Source organism: Stegodyphus dumicola, chromosome 9, assembly GCF_044657685.1.
Source record: "Stegodyphus dumicola isolate Sdum_Otavi_A_Nest chromosome 9, ASM4465768v1".
NCBI lineage: Eukaryota > Metazoa > Arthropoda > Arachnida > Araneae > Eresidae > Stegodyphus > Stegodyphus dumicola.
This window is the reverse complement of record NC_140776.1, coordinates 83,194,964-83,216,452: the sequence shown is the minus strand read 5'-3', so window position 1 is coordinate 83,216,452 and position 21,489 is coordinate 83,194,964. Positions and strand designations below refer to the sequence as shown.

The window sequence follows — 21,489 nt, the reverse complement described above, 5'->3', positions numbered from 1 at the left end:
GAACATTTTTAGCCCTAATTCAAATGATATGCCAATAAATTTTGAGCATTGGAAACAGACTGAATGACACACTAAACTGATCTGAAATAAAGGACTAAAAACATGAAATCCTTTCTGACTGAATCTATTTATTCTTTAAAATAAATTTAGACCTTGCATATTTTAAATCTTTGGTATACATAGGAATATCACATTTTCTTGCAAGAGATAAGTCTGTGTAGATAGAAAGTAAATGAAAACAGAATTCATATCAGATCCAAGCACTCAAACTTTAACTTCAAAGAATTCAATTCAAATATCATCGAAACGACTTCCACAAGAAAAGAAATATAAAGAAAGTATTCTCAAAGATTGAAGATTCGAAACCCAATATATGAAAGACAGCTTCTCGCAAATTTCGGATGACACAAAAAACACTCTGTGTTTACTTTTATTTTTATTTTATTTTTTGTTGCCTGATTTTTCGAAGTTTCCTGTCATAGATTGATGTGAAAATCAGGGTTTTGCTTTATTTCTTTATCACTTTTCTTATATTTCGTTCTTAACAATTAGATTACAAAATTTATGAAAAGAAAAGACGACACCTGCAGATTCAAAAACGGCATTGCATAAGATAAATTTTTAGATGCTTTTTATTTATTTATTTATTAGATAGGTAGGTTTTTGTATGAATTGTGTATCCGATTTCCGATTTATGTAAAGTCTCTTTAACAATATAGAATAATGTTTTACAAAAATAACGATTCACGTAAGATTGTTGGCCAGGTAACAACAAAAACAGCTCCTTTAATATTTTAACTGTGCACAGTGTATCCAGTTTCTTTTTAAAAACATCAGACATACTATTCTGTATAATAATGCATGTGTTAGTTGTGACAAAAGGTATTTTTAATCTTTAATCTTGGTAATATACAACTCCTACACAAATCCGATTTATAACATGAAAATCAATTAAATCAACTGAGGCCATAACTTTTAATCACATATTTATTCTGTGATAGAGACTAAGTCTTTGGCGAGTAATATCAAAATTGGTAAACCTAAACTAATGTATTTCACTACTTTTATTGAGAATAGCATGTAAGTTTCCCGTGAATTATGTAAGTTTTTAAGTCTCTCATTACTAAAGCTGTGGGCAGACCTTTGCGAGATCCTCATCATTGTGTCTGGAAATACAACACAGACATGGAAAGGGTGTGTAAGCCCCATTATTTGAAACTAAAATGGATGAACAAAAAGTACACTTGGTGCTTACAAATCAGCCAGCATTTATGGCTAGAACTCAAAGTAGAAATTAAAATGTAAAGCTAAATTTAAATTTTAATAATCAAAGACTACATAGAAAAATTTCATCGCGAAGCTGCCTCGAACTTTACCGGCGTTAATTTAACTATCGGCAAGAATAATGTAGTGAAGACCGAAACTCGTATCTTTGAAACGTAAACCCAGTGATGAGGCCTTCAAAACGCGGGACACGCTCAGCCTAACAATTTCAAACTTTTACTCATATACAACAGGAATAATTTGCATTATCGCGGAAAAACGGAAAGACAGAAGTGACAGTAAAATAACTAATCAATTAATTTTAAGAACTTTAAATTGCATAGTTTATGAAAAATACTTAAATTTTTATCTGCAGGGAAATATTCGGTGGTTGTCTTACATTCCATGAGAGAAAAATTTTATTAATGCAGATATTCTAATACAGTGTCAGCTGCTGAATGAATTAATTTTTTTTATTTTGCTAAATTAATAATCTTCTTTTACTAATAAATAATTTTAATTGAATTCTTAAACAAATGTTAAAGCTGTGTGCAATTAAAAAAATTATTTCTATGTGTATTTGCTTTTTCTAAGCGACATCATCTTTAATAGCAAGGATATGTGAAAAAGTAAAGATATCCATGATAGGCGAAACATAAACCTCTGAAGATGAAAGCCGTAAACCAGGTTGTAACCTTCACTTATTTCTAATTTTTGCATAGCCTTTTTATAAGTCTGAAAGCTTTAGACCCTTTTTTTCCGGCATTTCCCAGAGAACCGGTAGTTTATTATTATTTCTGCTGTAGTTATTATGTGAAGTATATTTGTTATTCTTGCTCTCATAATATAGTTAAACAAAAGTTTTCTTAATCTTTTCGAAACAACTGTCTAGTTTTCCTCTTAACTATTTTGTGCATAGAAACACATTAAATTTTAATCTTTTTTATTATAACCATTTCTCGTACAAACTAAATCTTCCTTCAACAAATTCATAAACTATTTTTACCCAATCTTTCAGAAGCTTCTTAACCAAGTCGAAAACGTGTTTTTCACTGTTGTATATTTTATAACAGTAAACCTCTAGTTACATTAAAGACATATCGGTTGGGATATCGAATATGCTATGTCAATGACAAGCGACGGTATCTTTAATCTTACATTTCAAATGCTTAATAAATAAGAAGATAAACGGAAAATTTAAAGATTCATTAGGCGCCAAAATGTGTATAAATAAAAACTCTATATGGACAAAGAATTATTTTGCTCATAAATATTATTAAAAATATTAAATGCAAAATGAATGTTTGGGAAAGCATAAGTAATTAGAATAGTATTATCAAGAAATGGAATAAAGTTTGAAACCAAAAATAAATGCAACCCAAATTCCTTAACAGAAACGGATTTTTACACCAAGTATTGTATTCAGTTTTATTTTGAAAATAATACCTCCTTAAATAAAAAGAATCTAACCCGCTTATAGAAGCAGCAAATAACGTTGTAACGTTATAACCTATGCTTCTTTGCTCACAGTAAATTAATTTTAATATACACTATGCGTCTTCTTTCATACTTATTTTATTTTAATATATCTGGAGTTAGAGATTACTAGGAAAATAGGTTTGAAAACAACAAAACAAAATGATCAAAATGAAAGCGATTACCAAAATGTCAGCTTATGTAATTCTCCAGAAAAATTACTTCTTAATAAATTTAAATTATTTATTCTAAATTTATGAAATTAGAATAAATATGAATTAAACCGCAGTATTTTACTAAAGGTCAGATATTACATTCTTAGATAAATTTGTACAATAAAGATGCAATGTAGATAAATTAAATACAATGTAGACATTAGGTATTTTAGAACCAGGAGAGATGAAAAATGAACAACGCCTTCGCCGGGAATCGAACCACGGACCTCTGGAATATGCGCCCAGACCACTGCACCACGAAAGCATGCTAAGAAGGAGGGAAAAATACCTTATATACTCTACCTTTTAAAGGGCGACTGGTGTTTTTAGGGAACACAAATCATCAAATTCTAGGTGGGGAGATTCCTCATCTACCACCCTTTTAGTTCGGGCGCTAATTTAGAGACATTAGGTATTTTTGGGGAGCAGAAGAAGTGAAAAATGAGCAACGCCTTCGCCGAGTATTGAACCACGGACCTCTGGAATATGCGCCCAGCGTGCAGACCACCACACTACGAAGGCATGCTAAGTAGGTGGGAGAAATACCTTATAACAATAAGATTTTATTGTTTTTTTTAATTCGCAATACATTTAACATGCTTCAGTAAATCAATCATTTGTGATACAAACTCAGTCTTTTTTTATATAACAACATGTTTAATAAAATAACTACCAAAAATATGATTGAAAAGTAAATGTATAATACCGCAGGAAACTATATTTATTATTTTATGCTGTCCAACATGTAAACACCCTTTAATATTTTTTTGCTCTCATCACCATTTTTTAATACGAATTATATTTTATAGTAGAAATATTCGCAGAAGTGAAAAACTAGTCCTTTTATGTACACTCTGAAAAATGAAATGACTGGAAAACGAATATCTTCATCTTAAATCTCAGTGCACGAATGGTTAAATAAAGTTTTTCAGTCCTTAAAAAATCGATGGAAAGAAAGACATAACAGTTGTTTTAAAAAATGGAAAAAGACACCTGGGGTCAATAAAAGAATAGCGAAGTTAAAACTTCTTTTAATGCATAAAGGAGGAAAAATATTTATCTTACAATTGTCCGATGTAGAATTTTTAAAATAGTTGTTGCGATAGTAAACAAATTTAAGCTTTATTTCAAAATTAGATCCTTTTTTAAAATATTCCTCATGCACCCTAAAAAACAAACATTCCTGATAATTTGCTTTGTTATTTGTTTATTTGTTTTTGTGTAATAAGTATTTGGAATTAGAATAATGCGATTTTTTTCTGCTTCTCTATTTCATAAAGCTCATTAGCAGAAATAAATAAAGAAATAAAAATGTGGATTCCAGTTTTTCAGATTTTAATATAAATTTACATTTTATTAAAGTATTAGTTCTAATACAACAACGTAGTTAACACATTTTATATTTCTGGATTATTTCTAACAGTCGCAACATATTCTTTGCAAAACTTGAAAGACTGGTTGTGGTAGATTAGTGGAATTTCATTTAAAAGTTTATTTTCAGGCGTACTCAAAGTTGGAATTTATAACAGAATTTGGTATTAAAAAATTAGGCTCAATTGCTTTATTATGAAATCGTAAAGAGATATAAGTGCCTATATAAACTACTTTCTAAAAGACATTGGCTAGAGGTTTAAACCGCATAAGGCTTATATAGTCAAAGCTGTATAGCTCAAATGACACCTGCTTTAGTCGATGTTGCATTTTTTTTTTTTTTTTTTTTTTTTTTTTTTTATGTTACATTAAAGCGGTGTTGCTCTGAAATATTTTTTCTGTTATGGACTTCAGTAGCTTTCAGCTGTGTGGAATAGGCACCACATTTTCCCCTATCGGCAACTTTTGAAACTATGTTTTACAGAATTGTTTTCTTCATGTCGTCGTATATATATATAAATGTTTGCATTAATTTGTTTATAATGTTTTGAACTGCTGCGTATTTTTTATTTGTTTAGTGTACTTTTATGACATTTTTTGTTTAATTGCTCTCGTTTTAAATAATCTCAAACTTTTAGTCAGATCTTCTTCTAGTACAGATCTTTTGATTCTGAGTCAACTGATATTGGAATTTTAAGGAGGATAGCTCAGGCAAATATCAGTCTTGGAAAACATTTGTACAGGGTCTTGGAAAACATTTGTGCTATTAAAATTGCAACTTCTGATGAAAAAACTGCAAACACTTCTGATTATTTGCTTTGTTATTTGTCTATTTGTTTTCTGTGCATTAAGTACCTGGAAATAATGCGATTTTTTTCAACTTCTCCATTTTATCAAGCTCATTAGCAGAACATTTCCCTTCATTTTATCAAGCTCATTAGCAGAAATATATATATATATATATATATATAGATAGATAGATATAGAAAGTAAATATATATCTACTACATATATACACAACTACATGAGGGAAGCAATTCCGTAAAACATAGTTTCGAAAATTGCCGATAGGGGAAAATGTGGCGCCTATTCCACACAGCTGAGAGCTAGTCAAATCAAAAACAGAAAAAATATTTCAGTGCAACACCGCTTTAATGCAGCAAATGAACTCCCTCCAAAGCGTTACAGAGATGATATTTCAGTGCATCATTACACTTAATTTAATAAAAGCTTATAAGGTATTTCTCCCACCTACTTGGCGTGCCTTCGTGGTGTAGTGGTTCTGCGCGCTGGGCTGGTATTTTAGCGGTGCGTGGTTCGATTCCCGGCAAAGGCGGTTGCTGATTTTTTCATCTTACCTGCTTCCAAAAAATTCCTAATGTCTCTTCAGTGGCGCCCGAACTAAAAGGGTTTTGGATGACGATTCTCCTCACCCAGGATTTGGCGATTGGGTCCTCTAAAAACCGCAGTCGCCCTTTAGAAGGGGATATTTCTCCCACCTTCTCATCGTTCCTTCGTGGTGTAGTGGTACTGCACGCTTGGCCGGTATTCCAGAGGTCCGTTAGATCCCCTGCGAAGGCGATTGCTCATTTTTCATGTTGTCTGTTTCCAAAAAATACCTAATGTCTCTACAAGCTCTTCATCGGCAAGTGTGATTACTCTTACAACGTAACCACCCTTCTCGTGGGTTTCACATTGCAACCTGTACCCAACATTCTCGACAGCCAAATGTAACATGTCACCATGAATGCTCAGTAAAGTTAGGACTGCTCAGCTCAGGAATTCTGATATGTGTTTCTTTAAGGTCATCAAGGTCAGGACCCCACCATACCACAGACCTTAAACTTCAAATAACGCTACAGGAAAAAGATACATGGAGAGCAAGGCGGCCATGTAAGAGTGAAATAAAAATACTATTATCTTTTCTTCTGTAAAGTGATGGCAAAACCACCACTCTGCCGATAGACCAACGTGTGTTGGTTCTCTAGCCTGTAAAGTTACCTTATCTCACAACTGTCTCTGCTGACTTTGTAGAATTACAAATCTAATTATCATATCATAATATCTTTTCTTAAAAACAATACAGGTGTGTAGTCCTATTAAAGTAATGTTCTCTTAAAAGAACATTCCGTTGATGAAATCTGCAATGAATTCACACGAAACAGTGACTTTTGGTAAATGCAGTGGGTTTTTCTGAACTCGCATGGAATTGTCTGAATGCCCAAATTCGAGAACTGTGAGTTTTAACAGTCCCATTTAGAATCAAATGGGCCTCATCTCTCTACGGAATTTTCCACTGCCCAGCATCGTCCCCCTTTAGCCTAGGAAGACATGTCAAAACAAATTCCACCTGTATATCATAATCGTTGTGTTTTAACTCCTGCACATGGCTTATCTTAAGAGAAGAACTTTCTGAAAATTTTATAAAAATTATTTTAAAATGCAAATTTTAAAAATAAATCTTCAAAATCGGGCGAAGTTTGTTTGGAATGAACCTAAAGATCGAGATGTGAAAGGAAGGATCAAATGAGTGCAATCAAAAAAAGAGATATTAATAAATATATACCAAATTCAATTAATATGGAGGAGATAAACATTTGAGAGCTAATTTTGTAAAAACTACTCTTGCGACTTTCACAAAACTTGGCTCTTTGGCATAATTTAAGTCGTAGAATCGAAATATGAAAAAACAATTGGCATGTTATTTCAGAAAAAGTCCGATTTTGTGTCAAAATACCTATGTTAGAACAATGCTATATATAAATCTAATATATATCCTAAGCCGAGCTTTCGAGGCATGTAATACACAAGTTAAATTTCGACAATCGATCAAGTAGAACGGGAGATATAGAACTGTCCCATTTTTTGTGTGCAAGGTATATATATATGTACATGAATGTCATATACGATACTGAATAGTGTATTAAGCACTTATATGAGTATTTTAAGGTATACTGTAGGCATTTTTATAATACATACGCATATCCGAACTCATGAAAATTTTCTTTATCGATTGAATTTAATTTCCTTTGTCCTCACACATTAGTTCAATTTTTAAGAATTACCAGTAACATTTTTATTAATTGGCTATAGTGTATTTATACAATCCAAAAGCATTCTGTATTTAAAAAAAAACATTCACAGCAAATTAGATGCTATATGGTAATTAAGTGATAAACTATTTCATTCTCATATTTTGTACTGAATGAAAACCAGTAAGCGATCTTAATTTAGTATAAAAGATATGCAGCAACCATTTTATGAAAATTAGTTATTTTGTAACTATTTGCATCGTTAATGCACTTTCAGAACAGTGTTTCCAATGGCAATCATATATTTCGGCTAGAATTTCGGTCTAGCAGTCAGACAGAATACTAGAAAAACAACAGAATACATAATTCCAACTGTATACTATTTCAACATATAACTATCTTAAATATGAAAATTGCATTTAGTCAAGCATTGTATAAGTATTGAAGTATTGAAACTTTTAAGGTTCGTATAACTTCAGATAAAAAACATTTTCTAATTTAAAAGCCCAAGATATCAAACCTTTTTAAAAAAACGTATCTAAAGGCTGTGAAGCATTTTGTTCCTTAATTCGTTAAGAGTTTTATCTATAGTATCATATTTAGGAATTTTTAAGCAAATCAGATTTGTCATTCATTAAAGTGTTTCAGCGCATTACACACAGCATTTTGAATGATGTTGCATCCTTTTTTTTAGAAGTTATTTCACATTATACTTAGAAAGAATCCACTCAAGTGTATTTTTGAAAATGCAGAGAAAAACATTTCAACATAAATCCCATTTCTATCGAATATCCATTTGGATAATGACACGACACTTTGTTTCTTCTTTAGCAAGTATTTTATGTGGAGAAGATAAAAGAAACCAAAACAAAAACCAACCGAAACACTCCATCTAAATCATCTCCGTTGCAACATAACCGAGCCCAATCACGAAGGAAAACAATTTGTTTTTTCCTGTTCCGGAAGATCATGAAAGACTAACAAGCCAATGCCATCGAAGCAAACGATATTTCAACAATAAGATTCTGTTGGATGAGTGGGAGACCGACTGTGATGACTTAATCGGCCGAGTTCATTGATTCTTACGAGCTTTGGGTGAGAAGAAAAATATCGTCTTTTGTTTCGGAAAATTAAGCGTAAACTTAATTTTTTTAAATAAACGTTTTTTTTTTTATTCTGTAAAAAATAATTTGTTGCTCTATTTGTCAATTAGAATAATAAACTTTGAAAATATTTTATACTTTTAATGTATTTAAATATTTCAGCGAGTAATAAAATAAATAATACATATATTTAAAGGAAAATAGTGTTTTTCAAATATATATATATATATATACATATTGTCTTTACAGATATATATATATATATATATATATATACGAGTATATATACCTGTAAAGACATAAAGTAAGAAATTTAGAGTGAGCAAAAATACTAAGTATGTTAAGTTTTTTAAAAAACTGTTTTGTAATTATATACTATATATAACTACAAAACAATTTTTTTATTCTTTGTATTATTTAATGGACTATTTGAAATTTATTAATTATAATTCTGAATTTTGGTCTTTATCAAAATTATAATTTAAACTAACGGTAAACCTTTTATTCTCCCTCTGTATTTTACAAATTGTAATAACTTCCCTAGATTGCGTGCGTCATTTCTAGATTATTCCATTCTGTATGGCCTGCGCAGCGCTGATGACGTAATAATTGGGAACTGAAACTTTTAACTCAAACCAAAACCTTTCTCTTCGTTTGTTTTCATATTGCATTACTACGCACTTTAGCTTTTGACTGTGCAGTGCTTGTACGCAATTTCGCTGGCCTGCTCCTATTGCAATAATATTAAAAATGTAAATGTTCTTGAATAGACACGACTAGAGTGTCAAGCGAAACTGTGACCACACATGTCAACTGGAAATGAAAATGGAATTAAAACTGCCTCGATTGTCAAGTGTGGTGAAAATGTGTGTAAAGGGTGCAAAATGTTAAATATTTTAGATTCTTAAATCTTCAATTAATACTAAGATTACGCTGTGTCCGCAATAACCCATAGATACATATAAATGTGAGATGAAATGTGAGATCTAGACAGGAAACATATAACTAAGAACTTGGCCAGAATAACGAGAACCAAAAAATTACATGTGAAATTATTTTATTCTTATTTCTAAGCATCACTATTTTACTTGAATAAATATAAATGGGGCACACATTAAACTTTGCCCTATTCCATTTTACCAGACTTACCAAACTGGGTCCTAACACATAACGTGACAAAATACGCATACAATGCCGTCAAGTACTTAGGAACGCGGCAATCTTAATCTGCACAAACTAGTCTTGAGAAGGCAGAACGGAGAACATAGTCTAACGAATGTCAGATGAAGCGAACACAGGGTACATTTTTTGTAAAAATGTCAGAAGAAACTCGTCGTCGCAAGCACGTGGTTACACAAACCCGAAGCAGACGGATTCAAAATTAATGGTGAGGTTCCACCTCATTTTTGCAATCGTTTAAGAGAAGACTCCAGAATCAGCTTATCAATATGAATACGTAGTTTCGAAACATCTCACAGATCTCCAGCTTGTCGACGCATTTTTCTCTATGTTATTCACGAAATTCCTCATGGCGTTCAGCGCTGTAGCAGTCGAAGAAAAGGCAACAGAACAGCGAGACGGCAGGGAAGGAACAGGCCGTCCTTCACACAAGCATCTAGACCCCAAACCTCACTTTTGCTCATCGCCCGGGTTTCGGAATGACAGAGGGAAAAAGGGAATTTTGTATAGAAAGGTATCACTATTCAGTACATGAACGTAGTGTAGATAAAGAATACATGAATAGAGGATTAACATCTGAATAAATTTCATGATGGCATGGATGGACTTGTCTAATCTTTTAACATTTTTCCCATGGAAATGAACATATTTTAATATTCTGTGCATCCTTTCAATGTGAATATTTGTATTTAAACCACATTGAAGACGATAACAGTATGACCACATATTAACATCTTTATACACTGGGAAGAAAAATTGACTGCAAAATCTATAGTATCAGGATCATTATGAAATTTTTCCATTGCGTCTGCTAACATTTTTGTGAAAGCTGCTGGATCTCTTTCTTCAAGTAATGTTCGAAGGATTTTATACACCTCAATTTGTATCTGATTGTTTTTAATTTTATCCAGGTTCTTCCTCCATGCTCTGTCAACATGCCATGAACAATACAGACGATTCTCTGGCTCTTCCATTTCTTGTATTGCATGCAATTTATACAAAATTAAATTATTTAAGCAATTTTAAAATTCATTTTTAAATTCTTTATGAAGTATTTTTACAATTACGTTCCTAATAAAACTGACTGCGTTTCTGATTAACACCTTTCAGTTCAAACCTTTTCTTAGAATTCGCAGTGCTTTTCTAGATTCAATTTATGACGGTATGTCATCACTTTCTTCTGTATCACTTTTGCAGTCCGTTTCTGCAGCTCTTTTAACACTTCCGTCGTTAGTTTTTATACACGTCGTCTCAATAGTGTTGCAAATTGACAAAACATGCTCTAAAAATGAATCTAGTTTACCATTCCTCTGAAGCTTCTATATACAAGTCATGTTTTTGAAAACAGTTTAACTGATTTACGAGATTTACCCTCTGCACTTACGATGCATGGCTTCTAGCAGAGATATGGAGATATAGACTTACTTATCACCTCCTAAGTACTTGCATTGTTAGAAGTTGTATTTGAAGAAAGAAACATTAATGTTTTCAGAAAAAAAAATTCAGAGATGCGTGTTACCTAATTAGTAAAGCTATTCTTTCCGTTTTCAATGTGCTGTCTAATTTTAAAAGAAATTCAGTAGAAATGCAGGGTATTCTCAAAATCTCTGAAGAATTTTAACAGTTTGTTGTTTGGGAATGAAAACGGCGTTATACCTTCGGTAACGGTCACACTTTCACTAACAAGGTTCAAAATTTTTGTGACAAGTGACGTAAGTTACACAACATCGATATGAGACAAAATGGTTTCATATCGATGTTGTGTATTTATGTCACGATGTTGTGTAACTTTCGGAGCTCCAAAAGTAGGTAGATTTAGTCAATCAATATATCGAGGAAACCTCTGGCTGTTATTGTTTATTCATCCAAGAAAAATGGTCCTAATAACTTCGCATACAATGTCCTAACCATTCACTTTTGGATTGTCCAGCTTCAGCTTCTTTGTGACTTGACATTTTGGGCATCCCTAAATCCTCATATTATATATGTATATAAAACAACTGTTGAAAAAAATAATGTACATGTAATAACACCACCAAAATTAAAATTACAACTACTTACAGGATTCTCACAATAACAAGCTGAAGTTGTTCAAGGACTTTGAGGTCAACTTGTTCTATTAGATGTCCATGAACTCTCGTTGCTATGTCAATTTAGAAGTTAGGTGCTCCCTTTTTTGAAACAACGAAGTTTTCCTGTTCTTGTCAGCACCCAGTGTTGTTTTCTTACTTGTTTTGTCCCTATTTCACTTTAATAACATACTGACTGATATTTTTAGTTGCTAAAATCAACTATTGTTTCACTTTTAAATATTAATCTGTGTTCTGGTAATGTTCTGTAACGCAGTCTAGTTTCGTCTACATTATAAATTTCATGTGGCTTGTATTCACGTAGCAAACCAAATAAAACGCCTTTTATCCTATTTTTCAATTACTTGAAGCAAAACAATCATTTTCTGTTCCTCAACGAAACTATTTTTTTTTCTATGATGATTCGCTTCCTTCTTCTCACCATGCAGTTTTTAATGAAAAATGTCAAATTTTTCCATTTCCAACTTTTGAGCCTTCTTTGTTTAAGAAATCTGCACAAAACCTTTTGGAAAATTCTCATTAAATGCAACTACTTTTTTTCGGGGGGGGTGAGGTAGGGAAAGCTGCACTTAAAAGGAACATCAAGATCTTCTAACGATTTATCCTTTTCTTTCAGACTCAAACCGTTTGCTTAGGTATTTTTGACTGTTATAAATTAAATATGCAATAAATTAAAAGGGTGCTTCTTCCAGAAATTTATAAAATTTCAGAATTCTAACTAGCAGAGACTCATTTTACATATGAAGTCGTCAACATCACTTCATGTAACCAATATAGCCAATATAAACCAGCACAACCAATGCTTTCCTTGCTTTTTCTTCTGTCTACAGTTACCACTTCCTTTCCATTCAAAGCCTTGTTCCAAAGGGTATGTTGAATGTAGAAACTTTAAATACTACATGTCTAAAAGATAAGCCACGATACCCAATACGTTAAATGAATGAAATATGAAAAGCTTTGAAAGGTACAAGCAGGATATTCTGGAACTGAGAATCAGTCTTTGACAGTCTGAATTTAATAAACCGTGGTTTTTCTATTTATTATTATGTATTTGTTTTATTTGTTTTGGTTTTTGGAAATTTGAACGCATTAAGCAGCTGAGTTTATGAACCAGTGAGTTAAATATGCAGCGGGCTCTGTAATTTCTTTTTAAATATTAAAGCGAAAGAGCTTACCTACGGCGGGAAAATAATCATGCGTGACCTTGACGAAAATGAAATGAAAAATAAACGATATATAAAGAGATGGAATACTTTCGTCTTAACATTTAGCATGTCTAAGATTTTGTATAAGTATGTGTTACCTCTACTCTACTCTCTGCATTTTTAAAGCTACTGACAATGATTTAATAATTATGTTAAATTGTATGTGATTTAAGTATAATATAAAAGCAACTTTTATCGAGTTTATAATTTCAGCATAATTTCGAAAATCACTTTACAACGATAATGTACGTTATACTTTATTATCCTAACTGGAATCAATTTAAAACTCAGTTAATAAAATCAAGATATACGAAAATTTTATTTTAATTAGTACCAAAGAACGTAGAATTAAAAATTAAGGCGTACTTAATAAATATATTGAAGAATTTAAAATACATGACACTATAAATAAATATTTGCGAAACAGGCTTTTAATACTCTTGATTCCCTTATAATTTAATAATTCCTCTAATTCATATTTACCAAATGACGCCTAACTTAGAATATCAGGTTCTCTAAAAAATTTCTCTTGGTTGTTTTCTTCAAATCGCTAACCATCACTCATTTTATCAAAACGTACACCAACATGAAATATTTCCTCATATATTGAGTTATAAAAAAGACAATTTTTAAATTTTCAATACAAGCTGAAAAAAACAAGTTGTGCGAACACGATAACCATAAGATGAGATTCACAGACGTAAGCTACAGGCTTACAGGCATAGACATAATTCCCAAGTCATACATGTGTCATAGTATAGTTTAATTTGCTATTCGATTCGATAATGATTATGGTTATGAACTTAAAGCATTATAAAATAAAGAAATAGTGAAACCTGCGAATTTATGTATATGTAAGAGCGGCAAGGTTTTAATTTCTAATCCTTGAATTATCCTAAACAAAATCTTTGTATAATTATCTTTTATTCAATTATTTTTTTGGAAAATAATTTCTTTCCACACTTTGTGAATAATTAAAGTGGATTTAACAATTGATTTATTTTCATTATCTTCAAATTAGATATTCATGGTAAAGCATCTTTTTTTAGAAATAGCAATTCGAAATTTTTACGTAGGAGGCAATACCTCTTACAATCTAATTCTATTTCGAGAAGCTCTGCAGCCTCAATATGAAGAATTACTATGCATGTTTTCGTAAATACCCTTTATATAAACAAGAACAGAATTAAACCAAAATAAATTCATTTTTTTTCACTAAAAAAGAATTATTTTTAAAAATGCAATCATTTAAGATTCCTTCTTATTGACATAAAATAAAATATAAAAAATTGCGGAATAAATAACTTATTTCGTAGTGTATCATATACTTTAATTAATATAGAAATAAATCCATTTTCAGTCGTTGTTATTTAATAAAACCTTAAGAACAATCCCACTGTAGCTACAAAGTTGGTTTTGTTATAGGATTTTTCAATTACTTGAAGCAAAGAAATCATTTTCTGTTCTTCTACGAAACTATTTTTTCTTTTCCAATAATTTGTACTAAAAATAAATGTTTGGTATATTTCACTTGCGTAGTTTTAAAATGCAACCTATGTAGAATTGTGTCACAACAAATTAATAAGTTTCTTTTAGTTATATTTTGAATTCCTTTATAGAAATTAATTTTCGCTTCACAAAATTTCTGTACATCATATTTTTATCTCTTACAAATTAATCATTAATCTCATCTGTAACTAAACTTAACCGATCTAAATGAAGTTATTTCTTATTAAAGTTTCAGCTATGAATGAATTAAAACTTTTTTTAACTGCCAATGTATTGAATGAGCGAGCCATATTCTGCATATTATATTTATGTCAAACTTTTTGTTTAAACATAGGTTTATGATAATTTTATGATGCTATCATTGAATAGCTGCATTTTAATTAGGGGAAAGGGGAAGTTATAATTTTAAAAATGCCAATTTTAGCTATTGTTACCTTTTAGTTTAAAAGCCAGTTGAAAATGAGACTCAGAGATCATTTTTAATTTTTTCAGAACCTGTCAAGATTTTTGGAATCCATCTTGCACAAAACTTGTGGTAACCAAGCTTTTCGCTGATGATTTCGTGCAACAAACTTCGCGAAATTTGTGGAAAACTCAAAGAAAGTTCCGTTATTGTGAAATTTCGATTTTCACGGACTTTAGCATCGACTTTTTCGAGAAGTTCGGCGGTCACTATGCTGGGTCTCCCACTTCGATCTTCGTCGTGAACATTGGTTCGGACATTTTGAAATCTTATGACCCACTGACGCACTCCACCTTCAGTGATAATGTTGTCCCCATACACTTCACGAAGCTGCCGATAGATTTCTATCGGTTTACAGTTTTTTGCAGTCAGAAACCTTATTACTGAGCGCACCTCGCAGCTCGCGGGATTTTCAATTAACGCAGACATTTCAAACCGTCACAGTATCTGAACGGAGCACAGCACGAACCTCTCACTAGCACGGCTAGATGCAGACTGAGCTGCGCAACGCTCTGACCCCAAGATGGCCGCGCTAGCCCCGCCCCTAGCGGACACAGACGGAAACGTAATCTACTTCCTGGATGGCCCTCGTATATGAGAAAAAATCTTTTTCCCTCAGTTTTTTACCAAATTGCTTGTTGGTTAAAAATTTGAATCTTCAAACATATTAAAACAATTAACAAATTAATTTGCTTTTATAGATATAAGTTGTAAAAAAAAACAAATAAATTTACTTTTATAAAATTAATTTAACAATTTTGATATATATATGTATATAATTTTGAATGTAAATGTAATTTTATATATATTACTCATCTTATCAAATTTATAAAGATCAAAAGCAGACGTAAAATTTGTAAATATAAATAAGAGAGTTGGATTTATAATGGTCAATAATAGATTTACGAATGCATAATGAAAAAGAAAAGCTATTACCATAACACATTAATTTTTTATATATACATATATGTATGGTATTCCTTAAAATTTCGGACACTTTTAAAAATCATGTAAAATCAATAAACTGGATTATTAAATAATTGAAGTGCAGTATGCGGATAAAAATTATCATAGATTGGATTGGATTGGATTATTCAATTACGGCAAAGCACACGAGGGCTATCTCGCCTAAAGGGAGGGATGCCTTCGTGGAGGACTTTCTAAGTCTAAGGGAAACTGGCTCGTATACACGTTACACATGGGAAAAACCACGAAAACGCCCATGCAGCCAGCCCGTTCGCGGGATTCGAACCTCGGACTGAACTACCATTGTTCAGCGTCTTTACCGCTCGGCCGCTGGTGGACCAAAATTATCATAGAAGCAGATTGTTTTAGGAAGGGATAGATAGAATGAGAAAATCGGGCAGTATTATTTATTTGCTTTTGCATTTGAGAGCATGTTATGATGCTAAAAATAACGCGGCATTCCATTTGAGCTCTCAAATGAACACCATCTTTTAAAGGATTAAAATCTGCATATTTTTCTAGTAGTGATGGTACAGTGACATCATTAATGAAAATTTAAATTTGTGACGAAATTTTTGATTCGAATTTAGATTAGTCTTTAAATGGAAACCAAAATATCCATACCCAATTTCTTGATTTTACATGAAATTTTAAAGTATGTCCTAATTTATGGAACATTCTGTATGCACTGAGAATTTCTGTCAAATTATAAAACCATCAAAGCATCTCCTAATGTTTATCGTCACTTTATCAGTAAGGACGGAGAAGGAGCATATGTCAGAATGGAGTTCGTAAGAATGGAATAAAATTTGCGTTAGAATGGAGCTTATGAATTCTATAACTACAATATGCACTACTTTTACTAATTCAAGAAACTTTAAAGCATAATATTTTATGAATCTATATAATACAAAATGAGTCCATATAATAAAATATATAGGAATATAATGCATAGTTTTCAGAAAACAGTCTTACAAAAGATAGGTTGGATTATTTGAATACAGCAATGCTACGAGGACTATTTGCCTGGTTGGTAGTCGCGTTACACATGGATAAAAGCACGAAACTAGCCGTTCGGCTAACCTATTCACCCGGGATAGAATCCAAACTAGGGCAAGCTACCAGTATTCAACGGTCTTAACCACTCTGCCTCTGGTGGGGCCAATAATAGATGGGAAATACATTCTAGAGCAGTACATTAGGAAATACATTCTAGAGCAGTACATTAGTACTGTTTTAGCATTTCCATACGAGATTAATTTTATTTGGTGATTAAGCTGGCATTAGCTTTAACTTTTTATTCACAATTGTTTTTAGTTTTAACTTTTCACAATGTTTTGTTCACAATTTTATAATTTACGATCTTAAACGTTTTATAACAGGTTCTTTTAATTTCTTTTTGTGTGTGTAATTGAAACCTATATTTCATTTTACGGATTAAAAGACATCTATTAACATACGTAATTGCCCTTTGCTTAACATAATTATATAACATTATTTTTTGCTAGAAAACAGCACAACATTTAAAAGTTAGAATTGTATTTGCCCTACGACTTTTCAGTTTATTGCAATAAAATTTATAGCTCTATTCAATAAAATAGACCCATCAGTAATTCGATGAAGTGGTGGTGAAACCTGGACTATAAATTTCACCACAGGGAATCCAGTTCCGAAGTTTCGAAATGATAGTGTTCTAAAATCCTAAAGCTCAATGAATTAAATAATAAGTTATGCACCTCACAGAGGTTTCATACTAGCTAAAAAAGGAGTCACATATTCTTCGCCAAGGCCTGTAAATGTTCAAAGAAAGAATACATAAATCTTTACGCATTGGAAGAAATTTACATATTTTGCGCATTGTTAACTGATCTGTTTGTTTACGGGATTTTAGACACTGTTATCCAAAAATCTGAGAGAAAATGTTATTTTATTTTATTTTAAAGTGCCTTTTTCTTTTCTCTAAAAGGAATGTGAAATTTCATGAATGAATAAATCTGTTTATTTTCTGACAGCAGCATTTCATTAATTCAAAACGTGAATTTATTGCGAAGGGAAAACTGTTTGGAACTCTTCAAATGTAAAAACATGCATTTTGCGGTTACCAGTTTAAGCTTCTGTGATCTTATATTTATCCCATATGCGCATTATCTTAACGAAATTGAAAATTATTCCTGTCATAGATCTTAACTTTTAGTACAATAGACGCTATCTGTAAAACTGATTCTCTACCGCGTACAACTTTGAGGAGTAACAAATATTTAAAAAATATCTGATGTGTACACCACATGACTTCCTTGTACGGAATATTAAATTATACGCATTTTTCTTGCATTTCATTTAAACTTATTGGATTGAATTAAATCTTCTTCGCCGACAACGCATAAACCATAATAGAATAAATGCATTCTTTAAAATTCACTCTATTTGTTTACCACAGCGACACTCTGGCGCTAGGTTCACTTAACAGTATTATATTTCGTTCATATTATAACTCAGAATGCACAAAATTTATATCACTTGAAGAAGTATCTAATCGTTACCACATGTTCTATTCAAATACTGTAATAAAGCTAGAACTATGTATAAAAGAAATTAAGCAAACAAAACAAAAAAGAAACAGTTTTTCACAGACGATCGAGTATTTCTCATTCAATTAGTTCAGTTCTCACTTCGCGACAAAGCAAAAATACATAAAAACTCAAAATATCTGTATTAAAAATTACGAGTAAATCTTAAACACTTATTTCCTCGAAGAAATTCCAGAAAGGATTAAACATGATTTAATTCGCAATAATAAATGAAGGCGTTATCGTTGTTGTTACGAGCTTAGTTTCTCTAGATTGGCAACAAATCCCCTATTTTGCCCAGTTTCAAATGTAAACAAGCAATGGCCGACATCAAAAATATTATTTGGCTTAGCGGCACTTAAACAACTTTAAAATTGTTGATAATTCTAAAAATATTGCATACAGATTTACTAAAGGCATAAAAACCTTAACCGGAAGGTAAGAACAACATAATTCAATCATTTTAAAGCAAAAAATGTACAATTTACAAACATATAAAAGTAAAGAAACTGAGATCACCGAGCCGGGTAACAGAGTGGATATATATATATATATATATATATATTTATATACGAGGTGCATGTTATACAAGGTGCATGTTATAGCTGTCCTATATACAAAATTTCAACGTTCTGAGGCTACTCGTTTTTAAGTTATGCGAGATACGTACGTACATACGTTCGTACAGACGCCACGAAAAATTCTCTTCAGAATTCATTTTAAAGCAGTTTTATAATTTTTTGGAGTCTTTTATTCTGTCCTTACGTACAGATATCACGCAAAAACATCGTTAAATTGCATTCGATAGCGGTCAAAATGGATATTTTCGTTGAAATATGCTGCCTGAAACTTTTCGCGATTACAATACTTCCTTTTTACTTCGTACAAGGAAGTAAAAATACCGAAATAAATTATGTAAGATAGCAGAGTGTTGGCAATGTTTAATCTTTTACCTTTTATGGGTAACAGATTTTCTGCGTTTGCGTTTTAGCATGATCATTTTAAATGTGATGTAATATGGTGAGATTAATCGAGGATGCATAGCAAAAGTATTCAACAATCATACCGTAAGTCACATGATGTCTTCTGATCCCGTTGTTGCTATCCATATCGTATAACTGAGAAAAGGATGAAAGTGTGATTTCATTAAACGCTTAATTTTAAAACGAAACAAAATTGAATTATTTTAGGAAATATTACTGCTTGCTGAAATAAATTGAACATGCGATTTTAAGGTGAATAATAATAATTCAATTATAGTTCAAAGAGGACACTTTCGAAATCAAATTAAAATTTTGCCTTGTTAACATTAAGATTCATTTCGTATTTCCACCTGCACGTAGTTATATTCAAATAATCAAGTGTTCCTAATTCCTTATGTCGAAAATGAACGTGGAGTAAACCTAATGAACTGTGTAGCGACCTATCGCTGAGTTTCATAGACTCGAGACGAGTTAAAATACCCTTTTATTCACTCACCTAATAATAACATTCTTGGGGTTACAGGAAGCCTTTACTCCGGCTTTAACTCAGAATAAGAAATAAGGAACTAAACTATAATTAACTACACGAGACTTAGCTGAAGCTAAGCACAATTATCTAACGTAGTTGGCCCTTAAAGTTACGTAGTTGGCCTAAAGTTATCCTTAAAGTAGTTATACGACTGAGCGTAACAGCTTGAAGAGTGACTTAGATCGAAGGCAAATACACACTACAAAGGATTCCTAGCACTCTCTATCGAAGTTAGTTGAACCTTTTTTAAATACTTCTTCTAACTCTTTTGCATTCAACGTGATTCTAAAAAGCTTATTCTGGTAGGGAGTTGTAAGTGGAAACAAGAATTGATAGGAAAGGCCTACGAAATTAAAATAACAGATTTAAAATATACCTTACATCGAAGCCAAACCAAATCACTCTGAATTTCTGCATGGATAAAATCAAATAATCAGCGGAAAAAATTGCTGCATTTTTCTGTCTACCAAACCCCTTTGATAATCAATTTCAAGATTTCATAAAATATCGAATAAATTACAATATATTCTTAACTAATATTGTAATAGACCTACCTCACTTCCAAATACGTGACACATCGTTCATCGCAAAGCAAAGAGTTGTATCGTTTTTTAAAAGACGCAAAGACATCACAATCTAATGTATTTTCATTTGATAAATAGATCAAACTCCTGCTAGCTGTATTTATCCTGTTACAATTTACTTATTCATATTAGACTATTTTACTTATATTTTCTTATTATTATCTCATTTTTTTGGAAAAAGCATTAAAAAATTTATTAAAACATCTTATCTGCTTTTAGCATTCCAAATCTTCCAAAACACTATTTTACTCACATAGTTACTGCACAGAATTGTGCTGAGGACTTTAAAATTTTATGACTTGATCCTATTTTTTAAATTTTTTACTAGTTTATGAAAATGTGAGATACCTTTAATAGAAATGAAGTAATATGTCTGAGAAAACTAGCAATTATAAATTACAAAGCGATGTTGCAACAAAATAAAAAAAAAATTCATTGCGTAGAATTTGCGAGCTCGATTTTATTTTTGCATCGAAAGCTGTGGTTGTTTCCTCCGAAACGTTAATCTCTGCAACGAAGCAGGTAGAATCAATATTTTAACCTTTCTGAAACTTTCCATTTGCACTCGAACTTGGCGATCAATTTCTTTGTTGTAACAGAATCGAGATAATATCCTTCCACCAAAAATTCTCAATTGCGTAGCTTTTTCCCGGCTAGTTAAAAGCTAATTGCTAATTTGGAAACAGGCTTCTCGAATGAGTTCTCTTGCTTAATTGAGTTTTGTAAATTAATGAACTGGAGAGGTAAAGGATGACTGTAAGTCTTAGCATTCCAGAGTAAATGCTGGAAAACTGGCTTTTCAGGAATTTCTATTATCCTTGAAGTACATGTAAATCGAAAAATATTTGTTAACTATGGTTTGCTTCGATTGCAAATGTTATTGTTTCTGAATGCATTCTAAGGAATTCGTTGATTATTCTGTGTAAGCTAAGAAATAAATGTCACCGAAGTTAT

At 31.6% G+C, this 21,489-nt stretch overlaps 1 protein-coding gene across 3 annotated transcripts in view; it reads left to right on the top strand.

Moving 5' to 3' along the window:
• The window catches only part of LOC118200294 (potassium voltage-gated channel subfamily KQT member 1-like), a 640,573-nt gene that overhangs the window by 417,082 nt on the left and 202,002 nt on the right, over positions 1 to 21,489 (top strand). The gene's annotated exons all lie outside the window — the stretch shown is intronic.